Source organism: Podarcis erhardii (genome assembly GCF_964252035.2).
Source record: "Podarcis erhardii genome assembly, chromosome: 4".
In the NCBI taxonomy this organism is placed as follows: domain Eukaryota; kingdom Metazoa; phylum Chordata; class Lepidosauria; order Squamata; family Lacertidae; genus Podarcis; species Podarcis erhardii.
The window spans coordinates 72,880,845-72,901,500 of record NC_138508.1 but is presented as its reverse complement, the minus strand read 5'-3'; the positions used below and the strand labels follow the sequence as shown (position 1 = coordinate 72,901,500).

At 41.9% G+C, this 20,656-nt stretch overlaps 1 long non-coding RNA gene across 1 annotated transcript; it reads right to left on the bottom strand.

Annotated features, from left to right (window-relative positions):
• Positions 1–2,503: 2,503 nt before the first annotated feature.
• On the bottom strand, positions 2,504–9,405 carry LOC309340178. Its single transcript, XR_014155824.1, has 3 exons — positions 9,286–9,405; positions 3,835–4,256; positions 2,504–2,657 (listed from the first exon to the last, which is right to left on the bottom strand). It is a non-coding gene; the product is annotated as an uncharacterized lncRNA (long non-coding RNA).
• Positions 9,406–20,656: the final 11,251 nt, after the last annotated feature.

The following is a 20,656-nucleotide window of genomic DNA, read 5'->3' as shown; positions in this document are numbered from 1 at the left end:
GGAAATGAGTGCCACACCCCAAAGTTGAATTCAACTAGACTTAACTGTCCAGGGGTCCTTTGCCTTTACTTTACTTTTACCTTACTCTTTAAAATGAACAAAAAATCCTATACGAGAAAGGGAGTGGGTGAGTGAGGTAGACCTGGAAGACACACAACAGCAGTTATGGTTTGCATTGAGTATTTCCTCCTTTCTGTGTAGGTGGAATGGTTGTGTAGACACTGTCAGTTGTTGGAGTGGAGTCTAAGTATGCACACAATACATTTAAAATGTATTTAAAGCATGTGGCTTCCTGCAAAGAATCTTGGGAACTGTAGTTCACCCTTTACAGAACAACAAATTCCCAGCACACTTAATAAAATAGTTAACGGGATTCTTTGGTGGAAGTCATGTGCTTTAAGTAATAGAGATAATTAGCAATAATTGTGCTTTAACTGTATGGTGTGTATCTAGCCTGCATTATTGTTTGTTGGAGTCCCCAAACAGGCACCTGTTAGGATTCAGACCAGAGAAGACTTAGCAATGGGATCAAGTCCCTAGGAGTGTTCTGAAGGAAAGCTCTTTGTGGAAGTGCTTCCTTTGTGTGATCTCGCCAAATTGGGAGAGGTAGCCAATGATGCAGAAGACAGAATCAGGATTCAAGAATACCTTAACATATTGGAGAACTGGGCCGTGGTCTGGAGGTGTGTAGGATACAGTTGTATCCAATGCTAGTCCTACACAGGGTAAACCCACTGAAATTAATAGATACTACTAATTTAGGTTAATTTCAGTGGCTCTAATCTGAACAGAACTTAGTTGGGTATAGTCCTAAGTCTGCTCCTTCCATTCGCTGCCCCATCCCACCCATGACTTCATTCCTAATTTAGCCATTATGCTGGCATATCTGGGGTATTCCACTAGCAGATATGTCATGGAAAGAGCATGTCTAGCTGACATAACAGGGCTCTCACCAAATCCTATAGCCAGAAGAACTGAAGTACAGCATTGTCACATAAAACTCTAGAACAGGCAACAAGTTGGCCACTGTGAGAACAAGATGCTGGACTAGATGGGCCTCTGTCCTAATCTACCAGGGCTCTTTTTATGTTCTTATGTATATTTAAATGCAACACTGCCCCAAAGGGAAGGTGAGGGGGTTACAAAAGTTGGGCACCAGATGTTGTAGAGCTCCAACTCCCATCATCCCTAACCATGGACCATACTGGTTGGGGCTGTTGGCAGTTGGAGTCCAAGAAGATCTGGTAGGACAAAGTCCTCCTATCCCTGCTCTAGAAGAAATGTGGAAGGGGAACTAGCACAACAACTTTTCCTTCCAGCATTTAACTGGGAAGACATTTGGCAGAAGATTGAATAAAAAAGCAAAAAACAAAAACCCCCACAAAACGTAATAGTAGTTCCCAGATGTCTAAGATTACCTTTTCAAAGCAGAATTCTGAATTGATATATTTGGCCCCAGAGCTATTCTTTATGGAGCAGTTAGGAAAATCTAGCAAAAAGATGGAACCCGAGAGCAGAGAATTTTGCTAGCTGTGTGTCTAAGCAAAACATTTTCCAGAGATCTGAGTCGCTTCCCAACATTCAATAAAAAACAGGTTGGCTAAAGCCATGTCTTATCTGTAGACCTATATTCTCATGATATAAATGGATGTGTCTCTAAGAAACAACTACACATGAGATTGGCAGTTAGAGGTAGCTTCCAGACATATTGGGTGCTAATTGCTGGGAATCCCAAGTGGAAAGATTGCGGCTGTGCTCAGGTGCTGCTTTTGGACTTACCATAGGCAACAAGTTGGCCACTGTGAGAACAAGATGCTGGACTAGATGGGCCTCTGTCCTAATCCACCAGGGCTCTTTTTATGTTCTTATGTATATTTAAATGCAACACTGCCCCAAAGGGAAGGTGAGGGGGTTACAAAAGTTGGGCACTTTCTGCTGAGTGATAGCAAGATTCCAGGGGGTTTCAGGTGCTCATACAGGGTTTATGTTCATTTGAGAATCAAGACGTGGCAGAGACTGCAATAGCTTAGTAGACTCATAATCTGGTGAACCGGGTTCATGTCTCCTCTCCTCCACATGCAGCTGCTGGGTGACCTTGGACTAGTCACACTTCTTTAAAGTCTCTCAGCCTCACTCACCTCAGAGAGTGTTTGTTGTGGGGGAGGACGGGAAAGGAGAATGTTAGCCGCTTTGAGACTCCTTCGGGTAGTGATAAAGGGGAATATCAAATCCAAACTCTTCTTCTTCTTCTTCAGTGCGGCACTGGAGCCCAAGGCATCTCTCCCAGCCAGCCTCCAGTCAGCCTGCCTCGTATGGTTCTGTCCCTCTGTTCTCCCTTCTTCTTCCCAGCACACTTTGCTAAAGACACTATTCACCTGTCACCTCTCTCTCACACCTCATCACCTTGGCAGCCTCTGTCTGCCTAGGCCCAAGATTCCTCTTAGTTGGGCCATTGACACCTTTTCGTCATGTTAACATGTCTCTCCCAGGTGAGGCACTTTAGGTGGTGAAGAACCAAAGTGTAGTAAATGCAGTTCATCTCATGCATCTTCAGGTAGGGTCAAGAAAGACTCCTGCTTGAAACACTGTCAGCCAGCATTGACAATATTGAGCTAGATAGTTCAATGGTATGACTTGGTGAAAGCAGTTTCTTATGCCTATATAAGAGAGAAAGGGGAAGAGGGAGAGAGGTAGGTGGGCAATAATGCAGCACTCCCATCTACATGGCTCTTGTGGTTTAAATTGCATCCCACACTTCCCACTCTACACCACGATCAGAGGCAGCTGCTACCCTAAGAACCAGTGCAGATGTTTCTGCAGATGACTCAGGGACTTAACCACAGTATCAAATTTGTTCTCACTGTTGTAGATTTTGCCTCAATTCTGTAATGATGTGACCTTTTATTAGCCACAAGATCTTCAGAAAACACACTGGTCAAGTCTGAAATAAGCAGACTGAAGAACCGCGAGTAATTGCTAAGCACAATTCAGTCCAACTTCAAATTAACTTCCAGACTTCCAGTCAACTTTTCTGTCTTGCATTGCACTCCTAAAAAGAAGGCACTGAAATGTAAAGAATTACGTTCAGGTCAGAAACAGGGCATCCTGACTGTTTCTGACTGTTGCCACTTCTGAGGTCAGAATTACACCAGTTTTGTGTAGGGGGTTGGCCTGTTTGTCCCATGTAGACTGTGGAAGGGCACTGCTGGCAAATGATAGCATATCTATCATTTTCCAGAGAAGTGGGCAGTTTCTTCCATGCCACCAGTAACCACCCCTCCTCTCCCTCTATATGCAGCAATATAGAGAAAATCCATGCAGTGGTTGTGAAGAGCATAATAGGATACCAAGTGTGTCTGTAGGGGTCCCTATTGCTGGTTCAGACACCGAGGCTGAAGAAATAGGGTTGCTATGACATCATTGTACTTGGTGTGTGTGTGATGATTCTGAAAGTGTGTGGTAGGCATGGCCCCATCATTGGTTCCCTCTGAATGTGAGCAGAATGATGTAGACATCATTGTTGCTAGAGTCCCTGATTGCCACTGGTGGTGTTTCCTGGGTCACCGTGATGCGCCTCTCATTTTTATGCCATTAGTTTCTTTTCTGGTTGCATGTTTCCCACCCTGCCCTTGTAGACTGTGAAAATCTAGAACACGGCAGCTGTTCAGGCTCCCCCCACCATCAGAATTAGGATTGCTCTGCCTAGCATTTAAAAAGTTCTATGGTATTAGCACACAACAGCTGATGTTGCAGCTATCCTTGGATCAGACTACTGCAACCAGTTTTATTTAGATGGAGACAGAATTAATCAGTGACCTTCACTAATGCACATACCATACTTCGCAGCTCCAAGGATGATGAAGCTCTTAAGATTCCTTGGTGTATTTTTCTGGTAATGTTAAATGGAAAAGTTCATTAAGGGATAGAAAATTCCCAGCTCTGCTAATTTATGTGCCAAATGGCTCTGTTCACTTCCTGCAGAAGGTGGGTTGAAACCGAGCTGTCCAGCACTAAGTCACCTCATACAAAGGTTGTGGGACCAAATATAACTAGTCACTTGATAATTCACTCCCCGTTAATTCTGGAAAGAATGCGAGTGTTGAAACAGACAAAAACATTCTGATACTTAGGAGCATTTAAAGGGCATTTCCAGATTATCATATTTTGTAGGAAATAAATGTCCAGTTGCGTTACTCATTTGTTGCGTGGGATCCAGACGTCTGTCTTCAAGGTAGTTGAGGAACATCACAAAGGCCCTAGATGAGAAATAAACAACACTCCCACACTGAAGCATAAAATGTAATAAAGACTCTTAATATACAATACAATGCAATGCAAAATAAAAATTTAGCATAACACATGAACACCTAAAACATTCATTCATATTAATCTGTGTGCCTTCCTTTTGAGCATCAAAAGCCAAGTGACACTTTTCTCATTTTTTTACAGGAGGAAAAATGTATGAGCAATGTCTATTCCCCAAAGTGTACTCTAATCTCACAGCATTTGGTTCAAACCAGGTCATCATTTGTTCTGCATTATCCATGGGCCAGACTGGATAATATTGGGCAATATCCCTCACTGAGGTCCAGTGTAGACTCTTGTTTACCCAGTGCACTAGCACTGGCCCCCTTTGTAAAAAGTAAAAGACCCCTGGAAGGTTAAGTCCAGTCAAAGGCTACTATGGGGTTGTGGCACTCATCTTGCTTTCAGGCCAAGGGAGCCGGTGTTTGTCCGCAGACAGCTTTCCCGGTCATGTGGCCTGCATGACTAAACCACTTCTGGTGCAAAGGAACACCGTGACGGAAACCAGAGTGCACAGAAATGCCGTTTACCTTCCTGCCTCAGTGGTAACTATTTATCTACTTGCACTGGTTTGCTTTTGAATTGCTAGGTTAGCAGGAGCTGGGACAGAGCAATGGGAGCTCACCCTGTCGTGGAGACTCGATCTGCCAGGCTCAGTGGTTTAGACCACAGCAGTTCCAAGTACCAAGGTACAAATTGCTTATATGATATAATTTGGAAAATCATCCATGTAGTTTTCTGCATATGTTGAACTGGACATATGCAGATGGCATTCACATGTCTTATCCCTGCATGTGCTTGCGGGCTGGAACACTGAGTGGGTGGGTGGAGAGCTACATTCACATGTTGGGACAAGTTAAGGGAGATGTACCATCTGTTCCCAAAGGGTAAACACTGGGCCTCTGATGCATGTTTGGTATATTAAATAACTTCTGAGAACCTTGAGGAAAGAAACGGATATGAGGGTGTCATTACGCTCAGGTTAAATTTGCTTATGCTATTTTAAAAGGAAGATTGAATTATACTCTTATTACAAAACTGAACTAATTTGGATGATTGATATGCCCAGAGAAAAAAAAAGAGGACCATGGTGTGAAATAATTGGCGTAAGCAGGTTTAAATTAGTTGGATGTAACATGAGACCATCAGCACATGGAAATAAGTAGGAGAAAATGATACTTTCCTCGGAATTAGTGTTTCTTTATTTTGAAAAATGGTCTTGCCATGAGCACTTCAGGAATGGTTAATAGCACTGGGATCAAGGTGTCAGCTATTGCTAGTGTTTCATAATAAGTAATTCTGCTTTTCAGCTAGTGACATGTATAATTGCTCCAGTATTAAAAGGAAACCACAATTAAATTGCTCCAAACCTTAAAAACTTTTTTCTCCTTTCCACTCAATATATTTCATTGTAAGAGACATGAACAAAACAATGGTAAGAAATGTTTCAAACTGCACTTCCAATCTTGCTGGAAGAGGGGTGGGGGTGGGCTTCAACACTAAAATACATCTACTTGAGACCTTCATAAGTAACATGTGGTTTTATATTTTAAAAACATGGATTCTTTTTCTGCCTGAAGGAAAGCTTTGAGAAGCTGCTGGGTTTGCTTACTTCCTCAGTATCAGGCACTGGCCCGCTGAGAGAGATCATTTCCCCAAGTCTCCAGCATTCCTAACCCCCCCCCCCATTCTATTAGCATCCATTACACAGAGCCAGAAGCAGAGGCTTTGAAAACCCTACATTTACTTCCAATACGTTGTACATGAGATTCTTTCGAACGCCTAGGCAATTGCTTTAGGATTGGTTAGGAACATAGTGTTAGGGAAGACATGCAGGAGCTATGTTACAAGGAGAAGGTGGGATTCTCTGATGGTTTATGCAGGGCCTTTATAGAAGCCTGAACTTGCTTAGTTAATAACCTTCTAGGCTGTGTCCTTTAAGGATTTAATTGCGTTTAGAGATGCATCAGGTGAGGATAGATTAATGCAATGTGAGCTTATTTTTTATTATTATAAAAAATAACTTTTTATTGGGTTTTATAAACACAGAGCACTGGAATATTAAACGATACAAATAAATAGACTTGGGAGCTGATTTTTAGACTACAGAGACAGGACAGATATAGAGGCTTATCAGGACATGAGGTCAATCTGGATACTGAATGCCAGGATTGAGGATTGATTCATGTGTTTGCAGCATCAAAGTCATGAGAATGACAGGGACTAGTGCTTCTCACACGAACAGTAGTAGAGGGCAGCTTGCCAATCCTTTGATGTACCTGAGATGAAGCCATTGGTACTACCCCTGGCTGAACACAGGGATATGGCTCCCACACCCAGATAATATAAATATGGGAGACTGGAGCGCTGCTAAGATTAAAGATTGAAGACACTGAAGACATTGCCTTAGACTGAAGGAGTGAGAGGAATAGCTGTTGCTCTGGAGGTGCTTCCCCAGCCATGAGAAATCTGATTTTTTAATGCTTTACTTTGTATTCTTTGCTAGCAAATAAACTTGTTAAAGTAACCACCTTGGTGTTTTTATTGTCTGCCAGAAACAAACAAACAAAAAAGAACCCCTTGCCTCTTGGCAAGGCACACGATTACATAGGAAGCTTATACTGTGTCAGACCACAGGTCCCTCTTTATTCGACTCCCTGAAGCCCTGATTGTGACTTTGGTGGGACTATATTAGAACCACGCCAAACAAAAGTAAATGGCTTGGGGATTCCTGTCTGTAATAGAGCAGCATAAATAATCTTGAAAGTGTTGCTTGCTTATGACTGTATGACATTCTTGAAGACGGAAAAAGTGACTTAAATGTGGTTCTCATTAGATCACAACCAGATGGGCTTTATTAAGAATAATATTAAGTGATTTGCTGCTTATGTTATGGTGTAGCACTACCTTACATTCTCCAAATTGTATTGCACTCTATAGGGCTTTGAAAGACACAAAAATGTGGCTGCGAGGAAGTCAACTATGCATTTCTTTTTTGCTGCCTTAAGCTGAAAGCTATGTGAAATCCAGATGTATTTGTTGTATCCAAAGTTACATTGGGTTATAGTCACCATTAATGAATCTGCATGTCTTGGGTCATATCCCACTGAAACTTCTGGGAAATCCAAATTCCATTACCTCAAATATAGCAAAGGGATTGTAATTAGTGAGCACACCACATCAGAGTGAAATGGATTTATTCTGGTTGATAAATTGATGGTTTCCCCTGTGCTCTGTAGCCAAGTGGATGAAGCTTCTTGATAGCAGGGACAAGGTCTTTCTTACAGAAGGATGGAGGGAACTGCCTCAGCTGGCACCATGGATGTGGTCAGATGATGGCAGGAACTGGTGTGTGAATGATGGACTTTAAAAGAGGGTTCTCCTAGGACATTTGGCTGCCTGAGCCAAAAATGGCATCTCTGTATTCACTGACCTTTATAATAGAATCAGTTCAAAATGCAATGCTTGAAAAGGCGGAACAGATATATTTGGACTGAAAGGACAGCCTCTGCAAGAGGAGAAGCAAGCTCCTTTGGATGATAGCTAGCTCATTTCAACAAGACTTTAAAAAACAATATTCATGGGAAGAAGAAATGAGACAGTTGTGTCCATTTGCCTAGTGACACCTGGTGATAATGGCATGAGATGATGACCTTGAGTCAAATAGCCAGAAAAGGGGCATACAGTCCAGAAGACCTACAGTCAACACATCAGTCTACTTGTCATGTAATAAGAGAGTATAAGAACCCCGGAGACAGACCTATTTTGGGGCAATGGCCTCTGCAGCACTCCAAGGAGCAGCAGGACACTTCCATCATCATCCCACTTCACCATTCCTTTGTGCTACTCAACTGGCCATCTAGTTAGAACTTTGGTTAATGTTTATTTATTTAAATATTTATAGGTTGTTTTTTTAAAAAAGGTAAAGGACCCCTGGACGGTTAAGTCCTGTCAAAGGCAACTATGGGGTTGCTGCACTCATCTCACTTTTCAGGCCGAGGGAGCCGGCATTTTTCCACCTACAGCTTTCTGGGTCATGTGGCCAGCAGGACTAAACTGCTTCTGGCACAACGGAACACCGTGATGGAAACCAGAGTGCACAACAATGCCGTTTACCTTCCCACCACAGTGGTACCAATTTATCTACTTGCACAGGTATGCTTTTGAACTGCTATGTTGGCAGAAGCTGGGACAGAGCATTATTTATAGAACACTCTTCAGCAGCAAAAATACAGCAAGGCGGTACACAATTTAACAGAAATGACAAGAAGATCAACACAATATGACATGAAGATCAATACAGTACAAAAGAAGAAGAAGAAGAAGAGTTTGGATTTGATATCCTGGCTTATCACTACCCAAAGGAGTCTCAAAGCGGCTAACATTCTCCTTTCCCTTCCTCCCACACAACAAACACTCTGTGAGGTGAGTGAGGCTGAGAGATGTCAAAGAAGTGTGACTGGCTCAAGGTCACCCAGCAGCTGCATGTGGAGGAGCGGAGACGTGAATCCGGTTCACCAGACTACAAGTCTATTGCTCTTAACCACTACACCACACTGGCTCTCAATAAGTCAATAAGATCAATACAAAGTATATCACTGCACCACATGTGTGATGAATGCATCGTGTAACTCAGAGTTCTTGACTCTAAACCAGGGTTGGCATTTCCCCTTTCACTACCTGAGGCAAAATGGGAAGGTGTCCTCTCAGCTTGCTGCCTCCCCAACCCTGATGAAGCCTCCCTTAGATGGGTTGTTTGGCAGTGCTTGCAAAGTGGCAATGGGGGGGTTCCAGTGAGATTTCGTGGAGCTCTTATGAGATCTCATGAAACTGCTGCTGGTGTCACCTGAGATGACTGCCTCTATGCACTCCTCCTTTGACCCCAAGTGGTATTCATAACATCCCCTCCATTTCCAATTTTCCCACATAAATAAAGCAGAAAGCAATATTTTAAAATACGGCTTAGGTTAAAGTACTTACTGGGGTGGGGGTGAACATTTTTGGTAGCAATGAAAAGTGCACCTTTTCAATGTCTTTTGGGCTGGGACAGGACAGGAAGGTTGTGTGTGACTGATTCAGTAGTGTTCACTGGGTAGCATTGTCCTAACTCCATGACGACTTCATTTACATACAGTGATGTCATCACACACCAAATCTGATTGGGTATGTGCAGAATCGTGACACCATCCTCACCATTATGTGATTACTGATGGCCTGGGAATACTAATGCAACTAATCCAGGAAGAAGTGGTAATTATTATTATTTTAATGTGCAGAAATAGCAACAGATGGGGAAATAATAGCAGTGAACAGGGCTCTGAACAGGTCGATATTTTGAAAATTAAGACCCTTGGACACTGAGAGAGTGTCCTAGGGGGCCATAGGATATATCAGAGCTTACTCTCCCAGGTCCACACCAGGGAGCATTCTGCAGGCGCATGGGGATAGGCTTCAGATTCACTGCATCTTAAGCCTTTATGTTGTGTGGGGAGTGTGCCACCCCTCCCATTGTAACAAAATACAAATAAATATTAGTAAATAATAAGGAGGCAATGAACAGTGAGGAAAAAATACAAAAAGCCACCCTCCCACCTTCTGCCCTGTACCTACAACACGTATAAAATTGGCTTGCTTTGCCTTTTTTGGGGGTGGGGGGCAGAACATTTGACATAGACCTACTACTTTAAACAGTATTGATCCCAGCAGCCTGCTCAAAACAGGAAGGTTTTTCAACTCCCTCTTAAATGGGTCAATAGAGAGGCTCCAATGGGAAGGAGTTCCAGAACCAAGGGACCTCTGCCAACAAAGTTCTGTTTCTAATGGTAGCCAGTTTTACCTTAAAGTACTTCTTTTACCTTAGAAAAAGTGTCCCATTTTCTGGAACCTGAATCACAGGGGTTCAAAAATATATTCTTCATATATCCAAGACCCACAACCCATGCTCATTTGTGATGTTCTGCGTTTAAGAACCTGGAGTCCAACTCTCGTTCCCCACAAGGCTCTTATTTCCACTTTAGCGATGGTGTAGGCTTCTGAAAATAGCTCTTAATAACGGAAAACCTGATAAAACTCTAGCTGAACTGAAGTACTGCCAGTGCAACATTAGACGGCAGTTACCAATCTTCAGAACCTTAATAATTGGAAACAGAAATTGAGAAGTCAAGAGGCGCAGCTAGCGGTTCGTGCTGATGATAAATCATAAGCCGTTGTGACTAAATTTATGCACAGGTGACAACAGCTATATTTCCTTCCTTTGTTTTTCACGTCTAGAGCAGATGGTCCACAGTTATCTCTCGTGGCCATTAGACTGCTGTATCTTTCGGACTTTCTTTTGATCATAGTCAGCAGATCAGCTACTACTGATTTAATATCAAAGATGGCTCTGCAAGCAGAACAATGCCTATAGAGGCAGCTGTAAATAATCAGGGAGGACACAGCTAGGTACTGGCACATCTGTCAATTTTGGTTGGACTCAGTGCCTCAATTTTCCATTCTAAAGTTCAGTTTGCCACATTTTGACATTAGTTTGATGTATGTATGCATACACACATAGAGTTCACATGAAAACTAACCAGCATTTTAGTGTGCACTTCTCCTAGTTTACACATTTTTAAAAGCCATTTCCCCTAATAGAATGCATTTTGTTTGTTAGAGATCCCACCAGCAACACTTCTGTCCATCCATATGTTTGGTGGGAAGAAGAGGCAGCTTTCCACTGGGAGAATGATAGGTAAAGGTAAAGGGACCCCTGACTGTTAGGTCCAGTCGTGACCAACTCTGGGGTTGCGTCACTCATCTCGCTTGACTAGCCGAGGGAGCCGGCGTACAGCTTCCGGGTCATGGGGCCAGCATGACTAAGCCGCTTCTGGCGAAACCAGAGCAGCGCACGAAAACGCCATTTACCTTCCTACCGGAGCGGTACCTATTTATCTACTTGCACTTTGACGTGCTTTCGAACTGCTAGGTTTGCAGGAGCAGGGACCGAGCAATGGGAGCTCACCCCGTGGCCGGGATTCGAACCGCCAACCTTCTGATCGGCAAATCCTAGGATCTGTGGTTTAACCCACAGCGCCACCCACGTCCCTTGGGAGAATGATACCCCTGTCTAATCTATTTATTCCTTCAGTATACCAAATTACCTAGCTCAATTGAGCCTCATTTCAGTACAAATCTAAGGGCGCTTCCTATCCCACCATTAATCTTAGACATCTGTGAATAAGACAACATTTTCAGGAAGAGGGTGGGGTGAAACACTGGGCGGACACATTTTTGGGGTGTTGCAAACAGAAGTGTTAATTTATCAATAAAGGAACCCAGACTTTAGAACTGGATGAACTAGTGATAGTTGTTATGCAGAGTCAAAAATATGAGCAGCTGAAATTAGAAATTTGGGGCAATTTTGAAAAGTGGGAAATATTTTTTTCAGTGCATGGCAGTTTTTATACACAGTAACCCATGTGTAATATCTGGGTACTGCACTGATACATGCACACGTAGCAAAGTGAAGTTATTTTTTAAAATGGCTTATAATAAAATTCTACCAATGTCTACCCAGAAGTAAGCCCTATTGACTTCAAGGGGGGGATGTGCTTTCAAGTATGTCCATCTTAGGTTGCACCTGTAGTGTCAGGATAGCAGAAAAACAGGTCAGGATCAAGCAATCCATTCTAACCCAACTGTACTTCATTGCTATAAACATGTCTGGAAAAAGTATACCTATGAACCACTGAAGCAACACAACTGTGGAAAGTCAAGTGCCCCCCTCCCAAAGCAACAACTTTGAAGCACATCGCCCCAGAGCATACGCAACAGCTGCCTTAAACTGTTTCCCTCACGTGGCCACTGACTGGATATAGCTTTGGAAATATGTAGTTAATAATCACTGTAACCTAGTTTGATAATTATTAAGATGAAGGATCTTTGAAATATATAGCACTTGACCAGAAATGGAAGAGGTTAGACTTGTGTGTCAGATGTTTTCCTTTAATTTTCTGGTAACTATTATAGGACCTCTGTTTATAAATAGCAATTGTCAAAAATAATAGTAATGAAAAAGAGATGGAATGGCACATGCAGACATGTGGACTCTTTTAATATTTACTGGAAACTTGTCTCAGTGGAAAAGCAGAGTGCTCTGGCCATTTTAACAGAGTCAAGTACACTTTTTATTATAAGCATTAGCATGGATGATGCTGGCTCTCCCCATTTCCTATTTCCTTTATGAATATAGATATTTGCTTCTTTTAACAATCTATCTGACATTAACAGGACAGAATCCACAGCCTTGAAGAATTTTTTAATGGCACATTTTACAACATAACACAATAATTTTGAATATTAACGGCTCATATGGTTCAAAGGAAGTGAAATAAGGGATGATTAGGGTCCTTCACTAGGCTACTAGGCCTTCTCAGTAGAAGCTTCATTTCTCTAATGCCAAATGAAACTTTGGCTGCTACGCTATACCAAACAAAAAGCCCATGTAGGACTCCCAGAACTTCTACATCTGCTGATCTATATTTCTACTATATATTTCTATCTATATATTGTTAAACACCAGTTTAGGATTTCCAATTCTACTCTTCCCATGCCTTTAAGATCCCCTTGGTGCAGAAATATAGCAGGCAATATATTGGAGATAAAGTGAACAAAAAGGTTTTTCTTGCATGCTATGTAATACCTAAAGGCAAATTTTGAATGTCTGCAACCTGAAGACTTACTATTATCTGCAGAGAGCACACGCCCCCTATTTTGAAAGAACTTCATTGGTTTCAAGGTGTTGGTGTTGACATCAAAGCCCCAGTCTACTTACTGGAGGATCTACTGCAATTGTAAACCTCCAAACAACCTCTAATGCAGGCTTCCTCAAACTCGGCCCTCCAGATGTTTTTGGCCTACAACTCCCATGATCCTTAGCTAGCAGGACCAGTGGTCAGGGATGATGGGAACTGTAGTCTCAAAACATCTGGAGGGCCAAGGTTGAGGAAGCCTGCTCTAATGTCTTCTGGGGATTTTGTAAGAGCCATCCTGGATCAGACCAAAGGCTGATCTAGTCCAGCATTCAGTTCTTGTAGGAAGCCCATACGAATGACATGAAAGCAACAGCAATTTCTCCCCATGATTGCTAGCAAATGGTATTCAGAGGCATACAGCCTCTGATATTGGGGGCAATATAGTGATCATGACTAGCAGTCATTGATAGTCTAATATTCCATGAATTTGTCTTAATTTGTCTAATTTAACACTGTCCAAGCTGGTGTCAATTATGATGTATTGTGGTATCAGATTCTACAGCAACTACAGTGGAACCTTGGTTTCCGAACGTAATCCGTTTCGGAAGACCGTTCGACTTCCTTAACATTTGAAAACTGAAGATCAATGGGCACTTGGCAAAATCCATTGAAAATAAAATGAAGAAATGCACCTCATAAGCTGTTCGACTTCCGAGGCATGTTCAAAAATAGAAGCAATTACTTCTGGGTTTGGGGTGTTCGGGTTCTCAATCGTTCATCAAGAGAGACATTCGAGAACTGAGGTTCCACTGCATGTCCATTTTCTCTATAACATGAATAGTTTTATAACCTCTATCACCCAACAGTCAAAATGGACCAGGGGGTGGGAAGCTTTTTTAGGATGGCGAATAAGAAATGTCAGTGATAAAAAAAAAGTTCACAAACTTCATTGTTAATGTGTAATATCTGTAAATTACTGTACTGAAAAAATGCAGGGCTGCTTTATGTTCAAGCGTGAAGAAGAAGATGAAAAAGCCACAATTTTGCCAAAAGAAAAATGAGCTGCTTTGTAGAAAAGGCATTACAGAACCATTCTCTGCCTTTTCTTACTCAGAAGTAAGCCCCATGAAGTTTACATATTAGTAAATGTTCTTAGCACCGCTGTCATTATTCTCCTAATATAATCCACTATTTCAGTGGAAGCCCCTGGATAAGGCAGGGACTACAGTAAAACAGCTTCTTGCTGTTAGGAGTTATTATTTGCGTTACAAGGAATACAATGAAAAATAGAATCCTTTGTGTCAGAAACCAGAAGCTCTCTGGCAGATTATATCGAGGCAAATGATTTAGTGTCCCTTCTTGACTGTGTTAATTGTTATCCTAGTCGCCCAGGAAGGGAATTTTAAACATGCAGAAGTCTTGCAAAAATAAGCTTCAGCACATTTATGACTGTCTCAACAACATCCCAGCTTTCCGGCTAGATGGGTGTTCGGTTCAGAGGAAAGTTGATTTTGCTTTAGCATAGCAAATAAAGAGTTCCCACAGATATATATCCGAGGGGGGTGAGCTGGGGAGATCTATAAAAATAGTTATGAAACTCAACAAAAGTCGAATGAGTGAAGAGGTATGGCTAGGAGGCATAAAGCTCTACTATCTTAGGAAGGCTTCTGTAAGATAGGAATTGCTGGCAAGAATGCAGTAGTTGAGCATTTCATTTAACCATTAGCTAGGATAGATCTGACATAGGTCAAAGTACAATTTTAGAAGGGAGGGGGCATGGACGGGGAACTTTTCTCTGCTTGCATACTTCACTTTAACAAATTGCATAGGGCTTAATCACAGTTGTCTCTAAGCAATATGCAGGAGACCCAATACAACAAGAATGAGTTTTTTAAAAAGCTAGAAATGAGTTAAAGCTATAAAATCAGAGTTCCGTTAAAAAGCCTGCTGGAATAATGTAAAGTCCTCAGTAAGCATGTAAAGAATACACTTTATAGTCTAAAGTTTATACCATAAACCTAACCCCATCTTCTTGGAAGTAAATACTAGTAAATGCAATGGCACAAACACATGCACTTAGGATCTCTGCCATACTAATGAAAGGAATGTGTGTGGGATGGGATTTAGGAGTGTGTTGAGACGTTGGTTCCAAGAGATCATTTTAGCCTTTGAGTGACCTCCGGTATGGAATGACAATATAACTAGTTGCGTGCAGGCTATAGACCCAGGCAAGGCTTCACTACCTTCACGTGTTTTAGAGAAGGGGAAATGTTACCAGGTGTAGCTTGATTTAAAATCAACAGACATGGTGGATTACAGTCAGTGTTTTGGAGCAAGGTAATTGTAAAATAGCACAAGGGCAGAAAATTCAATGGCATATCCATCCCCGCTTTGCTTTAAAAAGCATCACGCACATCGTTAATGAAACATTGTTAAAATTGGATCCAGTAGAATTAAGAGAAAATTCTAGACAGCAGAGTTGCATCTGTGATGTAGTATACTGGGATTAGCAGCCTGACTGCTGAAATAAGATCTTGACTATTGGAACTGAACATCTCAAAAAGCATTTTTTATTTTTTTTTTACTTCCATGCACCTGCCTAAATCTGTTCTGGGGTTTCTCTTAACCCCCTGGAACAGATTTGGGGAGGGTGTGTGCAGAGAGACGTGAGGGGGAAAGTTAAGGTAGTTGGATATTGCCCATGCTGCCTAACCAGTTTTCTGATGAGAAGTCTTCACAGTCCCTTAACGTACATTTCTGAGCACAATTCAAAGTGTTGGTGCTGACAGTTAAAGCCCTAAATGGCCTCAGCCCAGTATACCTGAAGCAGCATCTCCACCCCCATCATTCAGCCCAGACACCGAGGTCCAGCTCTGAGGGCCTTCTGGGAGTTCCCTCACTGCGAGACGTGAGGTTACAGGGAACCAGGCAGAGGGCCTTCTTGGTAGTGGTGCCCACCTTGTGGAACACCCTCCCATCAGAAGTCATGGAAATAAACAAGTATCTGAGTTTTAGAAGACATCTGAAGGCAGCCCTGTTTAGGGAAGTTTTTAATGTTTGATGTTTTATCACTTTTTTATTATTAATATTCTTTTGGGAGCTGCCCACAGTGGCTGGGGAAACCCAGCCGGATTGGTGGGGTATGAATGAATGAATGACTAACCATGTGTTGTGAAATGTGCCTGCTCTGCCCTTATGTATCAAGCCCAGTCAAATGCAATGGGTAGGCCTCAGTCATGTAAGCACACCTAGTTGACAGGCAGGTGTAAAGGCAATTCTCTCAAATGTTTGCTTTTCTAGAACAAAGCTCTTGTGGGGGAAAAACCCAAAACCAACCCAATACTTTTGCCGCCTGACAGACGTGTTTACACCAATTAATGTCAAGGATAGATTCCAACTTCAGAATAACCAAATTGGAACACACTGGGGCATTTAGTGTGTCAAATAAACTAAATTGGACAACTTTCTGCTGCACAGTAGCAACTCACAGAGCTCCAAAAAGCTCACACCCAAAGGGAAATGTTTCACCAGTATACAGCCATGGGCAGAATGTCCAGCTTCTCTAGGATGCTGCAAATAAGATTGGCTATGGGCAAAAGGAAAGGTTCTGCCCAGTCTCTGCAGCCTTAGCCAGAAATGCAAATAGAAAAACAGGATGCTTGCTGAAGGATTTAACGTGCATGATATGTTCATATGTATTAAGGGGTCATTGTTGAAGGAGAATGCTGGTAAAGGTGAGGGTTTCATTACAGCACATTTTCTTCTGACTTTTACAGCATGCATTAAGAAAAAAATATGTGTGTAGGTTGTTCTCCCTGTAAACTTCCTTTCCTTAGTCTCAGTGTTGCCCTTATAGTACTCAGAAGGGAAGAAGATGGAGAGTAAAGTAGAATTAGTTGTCTCTGCCTGTTGCTCTCTCTGGCTTGACCTCCTCTTGGTCTTTCTGCCTTCCAACCTACCAGTTCCAAGGAGCACCAGACATCCCTGGTCTGTCTGTCTTTCTTTCTTTCTTTCTTTCTTTCTTTCTTTCTTTCTTTCTTTCTTTCTCTCTTTCTCTCTCTCTCTCTCTTTCTCTCCCTCTCCCTCTCCCTCTCCCTCTCCCTCTCCCTCTCCCTCTTCCTCTTCCTCTTCCTCTCTTTCTCTCCTTCTCCTTCTTTTAGTTTAACAAAAGTCATTTATTGCTTGATTGTAGGGGGAAAAACACCCTCTCCAAGCAGGTTACAAGAATATATAAAACAAAGCATTAAAATTGTTGATAAAAACAGTTAAAAACAAGTATATTTGGAAGATGATCCAAATCAACAATTGCTAAAAAGAATATGTAAACCACATGTAGCTTCTATATGTCTATTGGCTAGAGCAGGGGTCAGCAACCTGCGGCTCCGGAGCTGCATGTGGCTCTTTTACACCTTTGCCGCGGCTCCGGGGCGGATACTAGCGAGGGGAGGAGGCGCATTGTGCGCCCCGACACTCCCCACTGTGGCGGGCGCTGTACTGGCTGTGACATCACATGGGGGCAGTGTGTGCATTAGTCACGCACCGTCCTGACGTCACCTTCCCGCCCACTACATTGTAAGGGGCATGTACGCTGGTCACTGCATTGAAAGGGGGCATGTACGCTGTTCACTGTTTTGAAGGGGAGTGAAGAACACACACACACAAAAAGGTAACTTGTTAATTTAACGTTTATTTCTATGAGGAGGAGTAATTCTGAGGGGTCAAACAAAGAAATAATAAAAAAGTGACAAAAAAGTTATTTTTATAATGATGAGTTTTGCGGCTCCCAGTTTTTTTTTCTTCGGAAACGAGTCCAAGTGGCTCTTTTTGTCTTAAAGGTTGCAGACCCCTGGGCTAGAGCGTGGTGCTGATAATGCCCTTCCAATTCTACAATTCTGTGTTTCTATGAAAACATTCAAATTGTTGATAAAAACACACCTCTTATAGCCAGGCATTCCTGGGTGGCTGCTAGCCCAGAGAATGCTCAGCCTTGTCTGCCGTCAGTCAGTTGTCACTTGATAGGGCATTCCATGCCAAGGGATCACCCCAAGAAGTCAGACTTGCCCCACATTTGACGTTAGACCCCTGTGGGGTCTCAGTAGGCCTGTAGACCAGAGGTTCTCCATTGCTGAATTATAGCTTTGAATATCCAATTGCTGAATTATAGCTTTGAATACCCAATTATAGGGATAAATGACAGAGAAAGGCATCAGCTTCTCTGGGTTCTTGTGAGAGCCTCAGGTGCTTTTGCTGCAAACAGATTAGATGGAGTCTGCTCTGCTCCATCAAGACCATTCTTGGAGTTTGCAGGCTCTGAGGAAGAGCATCTTGAGCCGTGTGTGTGTGTTCTAAATATTCACTGAAAAATGAAATGCAAGCCATAAAGTATTTAAAGATGAAGCTTTATTTTGAAGAGTAGCTTTGAAATGCGGGAATGTAAACATTGGGCAAATGATATAGCAAGAAATGTGACAGGGTTATTCAAAGACTGCAGTGCCTAATTCTTTTTTAGCGGTGACAAAACAATGTGCCTCTTTTGCATAACTTAATCCAGAGCAAACCATTTAAGCATGGGCATGTTTTTGGAATAAGTACTTCTACATGGTTGTGGAACTACATACAGCACAAGCAGTTAAAAGCCGCAGTGAATCATTTTCTCATGGAAAAAGAATTATCTGCATGAGGTTACTATTGGATTCACACGTCATTTTACAGCCAAGGCTAATAGACATTTAGATTATTTTAAGAAAACTACAGAGGATTAACATATACAATAGCCTCATTCATCAGCGAGGAAGTCTATTTCTGTTCAGGTGTTTAAAGAAACGCAACAGAATTTACAAAGAAGCCAACACTTGGAAGATTTATCCCTACCACAGTACTTAGTTTATTTAAAGTGACACACGTATCCCAATTTATGCTTTATCTGTTAAATTGCCATGTGCGTCTAGAAATATCCCACCACAAGAACACAACCCTTATAAAAATTCCAACATATGCAGACCTCCTGGCTCTGTGATTCTGGAACAAATGGTTTATAGTCAGAGTATGTGTTACTAGGGCAGCCACCTCCCAATCAGCCCCACACTTCTATTCCAAGTGTTTTAAGGCTGAGAGGAACAGATTAAACATTCCTGTCCCTTCTGGAAGACTGTGGTGGTCTCAGCGCCTTATGTGGTGTTTACCCCAGATGCTAGGCCAGGCAGGCAGGCAATGGACAGACACTGCAGACTTTTAACAGGTCCTCCAAGCCTTCTAAGCAGGATGTCAATATAACAACATCAGTGTGGATGATGCTTTACCTATTACAAGAGGACAGGTTCCTACGTTAAGAGGATAACAATCTAAAATTTGGCACAGGGGAGTGGCACAGAAAGAGGATGGGGCTAGAGGTAGGAGTAAGAAGGGGAAGCTTACACACGTATTTCATTTTCCTGTGCTTTGAGTTGGTTACTGTAGGGAGCAGGGCAGGGCGGGGAACCTGTGGTCCTCCACATGTTGATGGAATTCAGCTTTCATCAACCCCAACCAGTATGGACAATGGTCAAAGGTAATGGGGACTGTACTCCAGAGGACTACAGTCCTGGTGTAGGGACTAGGGTCGGAGGGGAGATTTGTTCACTTAACATTTTAAAGTGATCCATTGTAATTTGCAGTTCCTGGATTTATATGTAAATCAGAACATGGTTACCAATTGATTGTGAACTTCTCTGAATTTTGTAGTGCACATGAAACACATAAAAATGCATATTTCATGGGGGAAATGCATATAAAATGTGTATTTTACAGAAAGCATATGCAAAAATGTGTATATTTTAAATACCAATTCCCATGTTTCAAAAAGCACCCCCTGAGAATGGAATGAGGTTTTATGATTGAAATAGAATGAAAATAAGCTTATCTATCAATCCCCAGTAGGGTTTAAGAGGTTTTGCTGGTAAAGACTTCATGAAAATTATGAGTTGTGAAGAAAGTAAGAGTTTTGGCCCCATAAAGGTATTCTGAGGGGCAGTTCCTTATGTAAGGGATATTAAAGATAGGGGAAGTTTGATAAGATCTTTCGGTGGCTTTGAATGAAGGAGCTGGAAAAGAACTGTTCATGAGAACAGAAATGTCATGATATGGGTTGCCAACTGGTCAAAAATATCCTGTCTTTATATCCTTCTGTGGTAGTTGATCTCTGGTCTTCAATTTTTTAAATATGGTTTTTATGATATGGTTTTAGGTATGATTGTTGTAAACTGCTCTGATTTTTTTTTTAAGAAATAGTGGTATATAAATATTTTTCATAAATAAATAAGTGCTCAAAAAAATGCAGAACTTGCCAGGCAAAGATGGTTGTGTCATGGAGGTAACATCACATGGTAACACAGAATTTTTATGTGGAAAAGATGAAAATACTTTATAATTGTATAATTGTTGTGCCTATTTGATCAGATTTGGGCTGAAGGTATATGAGTGTAACAATGATGCCATGCTTTATCCAGTTTCTGCTATTTGTAAATGCCCCTGTTATTGTCAGCACAACCTGTGGTGTTACATTTATGCAAGCTTTGAACAGCAGCAGCAATATAGGCGATAAATAGAGTCAAGGCACAAAATAAAATTAAAGCTATGTCTGC